Here is a 9117-nt window from a genome sequence, read left to right on the forward strand (position 1 = left end):
ATTTGAAACAATACAACAAATAAAAGACGGCGTATACTCCATATGGGGTCAGGCAGAGATCCTAGATTTAACTGCAGTTAATGAGGTTTCTCACTGAAACCAAATCTTTGACAAAAGCTATTAATTATTAAGTTAGTTTAAGTGTGGCAAGAGGAACTGACTCTCTGTGAAGATGGTCTATCTCAGGTTTCCTTTTGAGGTTTTCAGATGCACCTCTTTAGTGTAAACAGAATAGTGTTTTTTTAGGAACATTTTGGAAAAGATCACCTACCCTGTTAAACACAAATTGGGAGCTCAAACTAAGAGCAAACTAACAAAAACTGCCATACTTATTTAATATGTTTTAAATTTCCACAACAGTGTTAGTTACAATTTTATTAAGAATAATTCCTAATATTTAGGAATACATTTTCATCCCAGTCCAATTAACATGTAAGAGGGAACCCACTTTATCTACTACTGAACCCAGCAGAACCCATCTGGTGACGTACTACAGCCCCACTACAGAGGTGCTCAACTCTGGTCCTAAAAGACCGCTGTCCAGCAGGTTTTATAGGTCTCTTTAAATCTACAGCTTCTTAACAAGCAAAGTCTTAAACTTGCCCAGTTTAGTAAATCTTATATCATTTTCTAACCCTTTACTCCTGGTGAGGGCTACAGTGGTAACAGCCTGAGCAATCCATACCACATTTCCTTTTCCCCAGCAACAGTCTCCAGGTCCTCCTTAGGGACTCCCAGGCATTCCCAGGCCACCCGAGCGTGTCCTGAGCCTGCCCCTGGGTCTCTTCGCAGTGGGCTATGCCTAGAGGGCATCCTCACCACATGTCCAAACCACGTCAACTGGCTCCTTTCGATCCGAAGTAGCAGCAAGTGCGCTCCAAGTTCCTCCCAGATTGCTGAGCTCCTCACCCTGTCACAGTGTAAGGCCAACAGTCCTACTGAGTAAACCTTGTTTCCTCTGTTTGTACCTGTGGCAGCAGGTGAGGATAGGGACATATCCTTGGAAAGCTAAGAGCTTCACCAGAAAATGCAGCTCCCGCTTCACCACCATAGTTCGGTACCGTGTCCACATGCAGATGCTGCACCAATCTCACAATCTCTTTAAAACTCATTCATGAACAAGACCCTGAGTGTCATGATCGCAAATCTCTCCTCTTAAGGGCGCTCCAGCCCTTCCTTGTTTGTTATTCATCCCCCGCACCTGCTCCCTGTTCCAGCCCCTTTTTAGTTCCCCCTTAAAAGCCAGACACTGACGCTATTCCGGGCTCTACATTAGTTTCCGCACCAAGCGAGTCTGGGACCTGGATGCTCCTGGCCCCGTTAAGGTTTTAGTTTCTGTTCCTGTTCCCATTCCCCCCGGCGGTCTCGACACGGTCTTGGTTTTAAATCTCGTCTGTCTTGGATGGATCGCCCGGTTTTGGATTTTGTCCTATTTTGGATTTTCCTTGTTGACTCATCTCTGGATTGTTTGCCTTGGCCACACCTCCCCCGACCACCAGCACTCCATGGACATGCCCCCCTGTTTTTATTCCCGTCTCTTGCTTGCCTTTTTCCCAGTGTTTCCTCACTCTACCTTGGATTGTGTCGCCTGCATAGGGTCCGGAAAGAACTCTCCCTGACACTGAGGTACTTAAACTCCTCCACTTGAGGTAGCTCTTTGCTTGGAGAGCGCAATCCACTCTTTTCTAGGGAAGAACCATGACCTTAGATTTGGAGGTACTGATCCTAATCCTGTCCACGTCTGTGATGATCGGATGCTCATGGCTGTATTTTAGGGTTGATTATTTTTGTATATTTTTCACGAATGCCACATCTGTGTACCACCAGTTCCGCCTTTCTTCTCTGGGTCCATAAAGACCCTTAAATATTTCCATACAGTCCTGAAGAAGGTATACAATATTAGTCTTTCGAACTTTCAAGTGGGTTGCTACTGTATGTCTAGTACTTGGCTGAGAGAAGACTGGACTTTATACTTAGTATCCCTCGTCTCTGAGAAGCATACATGTCCATGGATATACAGGAAATCAATTATTATTACCATTTAAAACAAACAATTCTTTCTAAATTTGAAATAAATACTGACTGCATTTTTGTTAGGCAGAAACGAAGCACCCCAAAAAACTGAGAGCACACCTGCAGGATCTGGTTAGATGTGTGGTCAGATCAGGAGACAAAGCAACAACTGTTTGCGCAAAGCATCAGGGAGAAAGAGGAGATTACTGAGCAATACTTCCCTGAATTGGCATCTGATAGCTCACAGACATTGCCATTGCTGGGCCATCTTTCTGAGGAACTAAGAAACAAAGGAAGAAACATCATAAAGCCTGTATTATTCAGAGACAACCCTGGAAAGACCACAGTTAATAAACATCATACTGTGCTTATGGAAAAGGGGCCAGACCAATATACAGTTCTGGCTCATTTGATAAGTTTTAAGACGGGAAATTGATAATATGTTAAATCTCAATATCCTCGAACCCTCTGTGAGTGAGTGGTATAGTCTGGTGGTGCTGGTCTCAAAGAAAGATCCAGTTTTGTGTGGATTTCACGTCACTCAACAGGATCTCAAATTCTGATACTAACCCAATGCCCCAGGTTAATGAAATGGTTGAGAGACTAGAGAAAGGTAGTACCCTCGACTTGTGCAAGGGATATTGGCAAGTATTGTTAACATCACAGTTAACGCTTATAGCCTTTAAGACACCTTATATCACTTCAAAGTAATGCCTTTCGAGTTGCATGGTGCAGCAGCTACTTTTCAATGATTAATGGACAAGGTGTTATGAGAAGCCAAGGAATGGAGGTGCTTACATCAACGACACAGTACACCTTGAACCCCTTCTGTATATGAGAGTTCTTCTATGTGAATTTCCCTTAAATTTCCCCAAAAAAGACTTAATGTTTAGCTCGGGAGTCTGTATAGCCTACTGAACAAGTTTCAAGGTAAACCAGCTTTTATATATTCTTTTGGGGTTTTTGAACCTTTTTCAGATAAAAGGTTAAACCTACATTTTTTTTCTCTCATTCAGTCTGGAAATTTTTTCACAATATTTTAAACATTTTTGGCATTTTTATATTGAAAAATGAACTAACTTTTTTTTCTTTTCCAATTTTCCAGTGCTGGCACAGGAGCAGTTTTTCTGCGAGCCTGTCCCCCTTGAACATTACAAGGGGACAATGTCATCACAGCATCACACTTGGCTGCAACCCCCTCCAGTGGGCGCTGGGTGAGCAAAAGAGAACAACATCATCCTCAAACAGCAGAGATGCAACCCTCAAGACTCTAAACCTGGGCTGCGCTTTGATATCTTGTTTATTAAGATCACAAAGAGGAGAGGAGACATTCCAAAAAAAACCATGATCCTAGTATGACTGGGTTGTTGCTGCTAACAAGTGGTGAGATCGGGAGACACCTGCTGGAGTCCAGCGCCCTCCACGAATGAGCTCTCACTCTGAAAATACAGGTATCAGAAAGCATGCGGCAGCAGCCCTGGCTGAGTACCAGAATCTGCTTTTTTCCTCCTGTAATCCAGGCTCAGCTATTGGGCAGACTTTCCTTTTTACCACCCTTTACAGGCCTTCCTGGGGAGGCTGAGGATTGTGATCCCTCTATAGTAGGAACACACACTCCGGTCCCTCTTTCTAAAAATAGGGAACACCACCCCAGTCTGTCAATCTAGAGGTACTGGCCCTGCCATTAACCATAACACCCCAGATATGTCCAGCACCTTCAGCATTCCTGGCTGGATCTCATCCACCCCTGTAGCCCTACCACTACGGATCTACTTATTCACTGTGTCACAATTATAGTCCCTCCTCCTTAAGGGCGCTCCGGCGCTTTCACTTCGGACTTGATTTTCTGCACCTGTCCTCTGTTTCAGCCCATTCCCAGTGCACCTTAAAAGCCAGGCGCTGACATCAATCCGGGCTCTGCATCTGATCTCCATATCATGCGAGTCCGGGACCTGGAAGCATCTGGTCCCGTTAAGGTTTTATTCTCTGTTCCCGTTCCCCTTCCGCCGGTTCCGACCTGGTTCCGACCCGGTTCCAGTTTTTATCTTGTCTGTTCTTGGATAGACCCCCCAGCTTTGGACTTTGCTCATGTTTGGATTCCCCCATTGGATTTCTACTGGATTGTTTGCCCCGGACTCAGCCTCTGGACACCTGCGCACTTTGGACACGTCCCCCTGTTTTCATCCCCGTATTCCTGCTTGACTCTTTCCTAGTGTTTCCTCACTCCATCCCAGATTGAGTCTTCAGGGTCTGGAAAGAATTGTTCTGTTACACACTGCAGTATGCTCAGCTACAGAGATACAGAGATATACCCAGCCCCACCAGAGGCACCACTGGATTCAGGAGGTCCTCAAAGTGCTCCTTCCACCTCTCAACAATAACCCCAGTCGAGGTCAACACCAGTCAAGGCATCGACCAGGTGTTTCTAGGACACCCTGACTACCTGTGAGGTCTACCCAAGGTTATGCAGCTGACGCCCCATCTGTTTGATACATCTCACCACCGAGTGGTGATCAGTTGACGGCTCTTCTCCTCTCTTTACCTGAGTGTCCAGAACATATGGCCTGAGGTTCGATCATACAACCACAAAGTCATCTTCAGCATTTAGCCTAAGGTGCTCTGGTACTAAGTACACATATGAGCAACCCTGTGTTTAAATGTGGTGTTTATCTGGACAGCACATAATTAGCACAGAAGTCCAATAACATCACAACACTCGGATTCAGTTCAGGGAATCACAGCCCTCCAGGCCTCTGTATAATACCCCAGTATTGAAATTTCACAGCAGGACTACGGAGTCGGTAGGTGGCACCCAATCAAACACTGTATTCACTGTCTCTAAGAAAGCCAAATACACTGAACAGTTGTTGGTAACCCGGCTACCAGGCACTTGCTGGCCAACAGCACCCATGCCTGGCTCCAGGGGTGAATGCTGGTGTCCCCGATGTGGACAAGATTCTCTGTGGTTTTAAAGGAACTATCATGGAAATCTAGTTTGGATTGTTCTTTGTCTGGCCCTTCAACTTCCACCAATTTGCGAATTTGATGTCTTCAAAGGGAGACTTTATACGTAGACTTAAAAAATGTTACATCTATGTTTGTTCTGACATAAATCTTATAGCTTAAGTGGCTAATTCCATGCCCAACATGCAACCACTCTACGGGCTAGAATGGATACATTTAAGTACCAGTTGAGAGAAAAGTATATGGGAGATACCCAACATACCTGGCCTATACATGGGGCGAGGCAGTGGCTGTGTGGCTAAAGATGTGCGCCTGTGGCTGGAAGGTTACTGGTTCATATCTTGCAGCTGGCAGAGGAGTCCTGCTCCGTTGGGCTCCTGAGCAAGGCCTTTAACCCCAGCTGTTCCAGGGGCACTGTACAGTGGCTGACTCTGTGCTCTGACCCCAAGCTTCTCTCCCAGTTGGGGTGTCTCATAGAGGCTTTGTAAAAAGACAAATTCCTAATGCAAGAAATTGTATATGGCTAATAAAGTGATCTTATCTTATCTATACAGAGAGAGTAGCCTATGAATGATCAGTGTGATGATTAATTGAGATACACTTGCAGTAGCTGGAACAGTTTTAAACAGTGTGGTACAACATGGAATTCACCTATTGGTTTCCTCTAAAGACTGCAGGGCTACTTCTACTCAAAACTGAAACTTTTACCATGTCCTCATGTTTCTAGAATGCTATTGTAATTTCTATTAGAAAATTACCCTGTGGTAGCTACAGAACATTTATAACATTCAGATGTATAACATTAACATTTATAATATATACAGTAGAAGTATAAGTATTTATAATATATATACATATTTATAACAGTATATTAATTCATGTTTATTGTTTATTCAGTTTCTGCTTCAGGGATTTACTGCAATCCTATAAAATTTTAATCTCCTAAGAATTTAAATCCTGGGAGGAATTGAAGAATTTATACCTATAAAGGCAGCTAAAATATTTACTGTGTCATATCATCATGAGAACATTGACTTTTTTGTAAAAACTAATCAATTTAGCATTCAGAAATTTGAAGAACCCTTGCAATGCTGAAATAAGTCATTTTAACTTTAAATTAAACTTTTTTTCAGTTTAGCGTTTTCCATACATATATATTCCAATGTTTGAAAATATATACCAATGGAAAAAAGAAACGCAACACTTCCTCCTCCACACTCTGGCCCTCCCATCTGCGTGGAAGAGGCTGAAGAATGACTCATCTGTGAAGAGGACCTGATGCCACTGCTGACGAGTCCATCGCAGCTTCTGTCTGACCCAAGTCAGTCGAGTCTGACGTCTAGGAGGTGTGAGCAGAGGGCCCCTGACAGGTCACCTTGCTCTAGGGCCAGCAGCATGGAGCCTCACTGTCCTGTCACTAATGTGGGCATTGTGTCTGCCAGCAGTTTCAGCAGCAGTACGGGTGGCAGATCTGAAACGATCTCTCAGATGGACCAGTCTGATGTGTTGGTCCTGCTCTGGTGTTGTCACTCGAGGGCGACTGGATCTTAGACGGTCATCTGTCCTTCCAGTCTACTGAAACCTTTTCTGCAGTTGGGACACACTGGAGCAGCTTACTCCATAGTGTCTGGCAACGCTGGCACATGACATGGCTGCCTGTAGCATGCCAAAGACCCTCTCCCTTGCTTCTGGTGTCATTCGAGGCATTATGGAATGCACAGAAAACTGACTAAGTGTGGCCTTTTTCTTGTAGTGACCTAAGCTTTGACTTAAGGCCTTTTTAAAGGTGACCTGATCAGGCATTGTTCCACCTGGACCTCATTGGGTAAAAGTGCACCTAACGAGCTTTCGTATGATTGGCAAATTACAATGCCTCACTGCACAAGCTGTATTGCTGGTCAGAGGGCATAGAACAAATTGACAACTTTTTGTGAAAGTACATAAGCTATAGCTCTAGTATTCTCATTCCAGAAAATGTTGCGTTTCTTTTTCCCATCAGGATATAGTTATGTATTTATGTGGTACTCTGGTTTCCTAGAATTAAGTGACTCAGCATTGCTCTGTGAGAACCCCAGTTTATTCTGCTAGCAACTCGATTTTCGCTTTACTTGGTCAAGCCCACAGCTCATGATGTATGGATCACATACGCTGTGAAAGGCAGGTTATGTGTGTACTAATGTATAGGATGGTATGAGGGGTGTTTCTCCGCTGAAATGAAGGTTTTGTCTTATGTGGCACCAGCTTTTTCTCCCCTTATGTTTTCTTTGCTCCCCCTTGTTTCCCGCTGAGAGTCCTTTAAAGGACATCCTTGCTCAGGTTTGTTTTAGTAATCCTGTACAGGTGATTTTTGTCATTGTGCACCTCTGTTTTAGTATTCAGTTTTTGCTACTTGGCTCTTCATTTCTCTCAAATGTATCTGGAAGAAACGGCCTGACCTATTAATTCCCCTTTCTGTTTCTTCTTGTTAAATATGTATGTAAACTCCCCAAGGGCAACCACAGGCCAGTGTGCAACTCTGAACCTCACAGTCATGTAATGTTGTTTAACCAATTGAAGGATATTGTTTGTTCCAGATTTTGTTATAAATATATGCATATATAAGGTGTAAACCAAGCTGTGCAGTTCCAATAACATTTACTAGAGAAGGTGATAAGGTTCTTGCCACCCCAGAAGTGATATATGGTGATTCATGGGAGCAGCATGGCCAAAGTGGTCTGTAATGCTTCAGACATGGTTACCTGGATGAGGAAAGAAAGATAATTAAACTCATTGTTTATTTTATAATTAAAACAAAATGTAAGCATACCTCATGAGTAACTGTATGTAGTTCCATTACATGTTAAATTCCATTACTTGCCTTTTGCTTGTAAATGAAATGATTACTTCTTGTGCTTCTTCAGAAAGTCATGCATATAAAAAATTACTAGCAATTTGTTTCCAGAGCAGTTCAATAGTATGAATTCCTCCCAGACAGATTTCAGCAGTCAGCTTCCTGTTATGATTTAAAGAAACAGATTCCTCTAAAAATTGTGTGGTAGTTTTTCTCACAATTGACTCATCATTTACACAAGTCTTGTTAAATGCTGTTTTCCCAGCTGAATAGCATTTGCAAATGGAAATCTTGTAAAGTAGCAAGGGACTCTTAAACGAAGGACTGCAGTCACAAGAAACAGCTTTGGGGCTTTAAGTGTTTACTGGTTTTAGCTAAAGAGGGCACCAAAATGTAACCATTCACATGGCAGCCACAGATAACCTCCCACAGACTTTTTAATGACTATTTTTTAAGGACGTGGGGTTGGTTTACAAGACTCTGCTTAGAAAGATTATAGTATGTGAGGCTGCAGTGGCCTGACTCATCTGTCTGCCCACTGAAGGTTAACCAGAGTTTGCTTTGTTCTTTTAATCATGAGGGCCATTGCCATAGTTGGTGAGTCTGGGAAAACTTTTTTTTTTCTCAGCTTGGGGACTGGGACATGTAGGTTGCAGTCACCCATATGTGTCAGACCCCCAGATCATTAGGGGTGACTGATGGCTATTGCCATGGTACATCCAGTTTACAGTTAACAACCTTTACTCTCCTTATTTGTTTGGCATTAGTATTAGGGTTCATCTAGGTTTAGTGCCACTAGGTATGATGGTTGCAATGATCCAAAAGTGTATGAAAATGTGTTAAATGGTTGGTGTAATTACACTGAGTAGATACCATTACATAGATTCCTACGTTTTATAATGGCATTGACCCAGTTCTATTATAATATTTACCGTGGTATATACATTGTGTCCTACTTACATCTTCTTTTAAACTGCAAATTAAAATATGACCTACTGTTTTCATTTCAAAGTACATTTCCAGGTGCAATAAGAACATAAAAATGTGCACAAACAAGACAAGAGTCAATGTCGGCCCTTTTGCTCATCTAGTTACCAGTATCTAAGATAGGATCCCAGAATCTCACACAGTATCATCCTGAAGATCCCAGGAAAATGAACCCTTGAAGTGGTTCCAGTTTTGAAGATATTATAAGGTGTTATGCCACTTAACAGCTGCTGCATTCCACCCTGAGCACAAAGCAAAAGCTACACATACGTTGTTATTGTGTTTGACAAAGGTTACAGAATCTACTGTTAGTGGATAGGTGA

The sequence above is a fragment of the Atractosteus spatula genome, chromosome 13 (assembly GCF_055471065.1).
Source record: "Atractosteus spatula isolate fAtrSpa1 chromosome 13, fAtrSpa1.hap1, whole genome shotgun sequence".
NCBI classification, from domain to species: Eukaryota; Metazoa; Chordata; class Actinopteri; order Semionotiformes; family Lepisosteidae; genus Atractosteus; species Atractosteus spatula.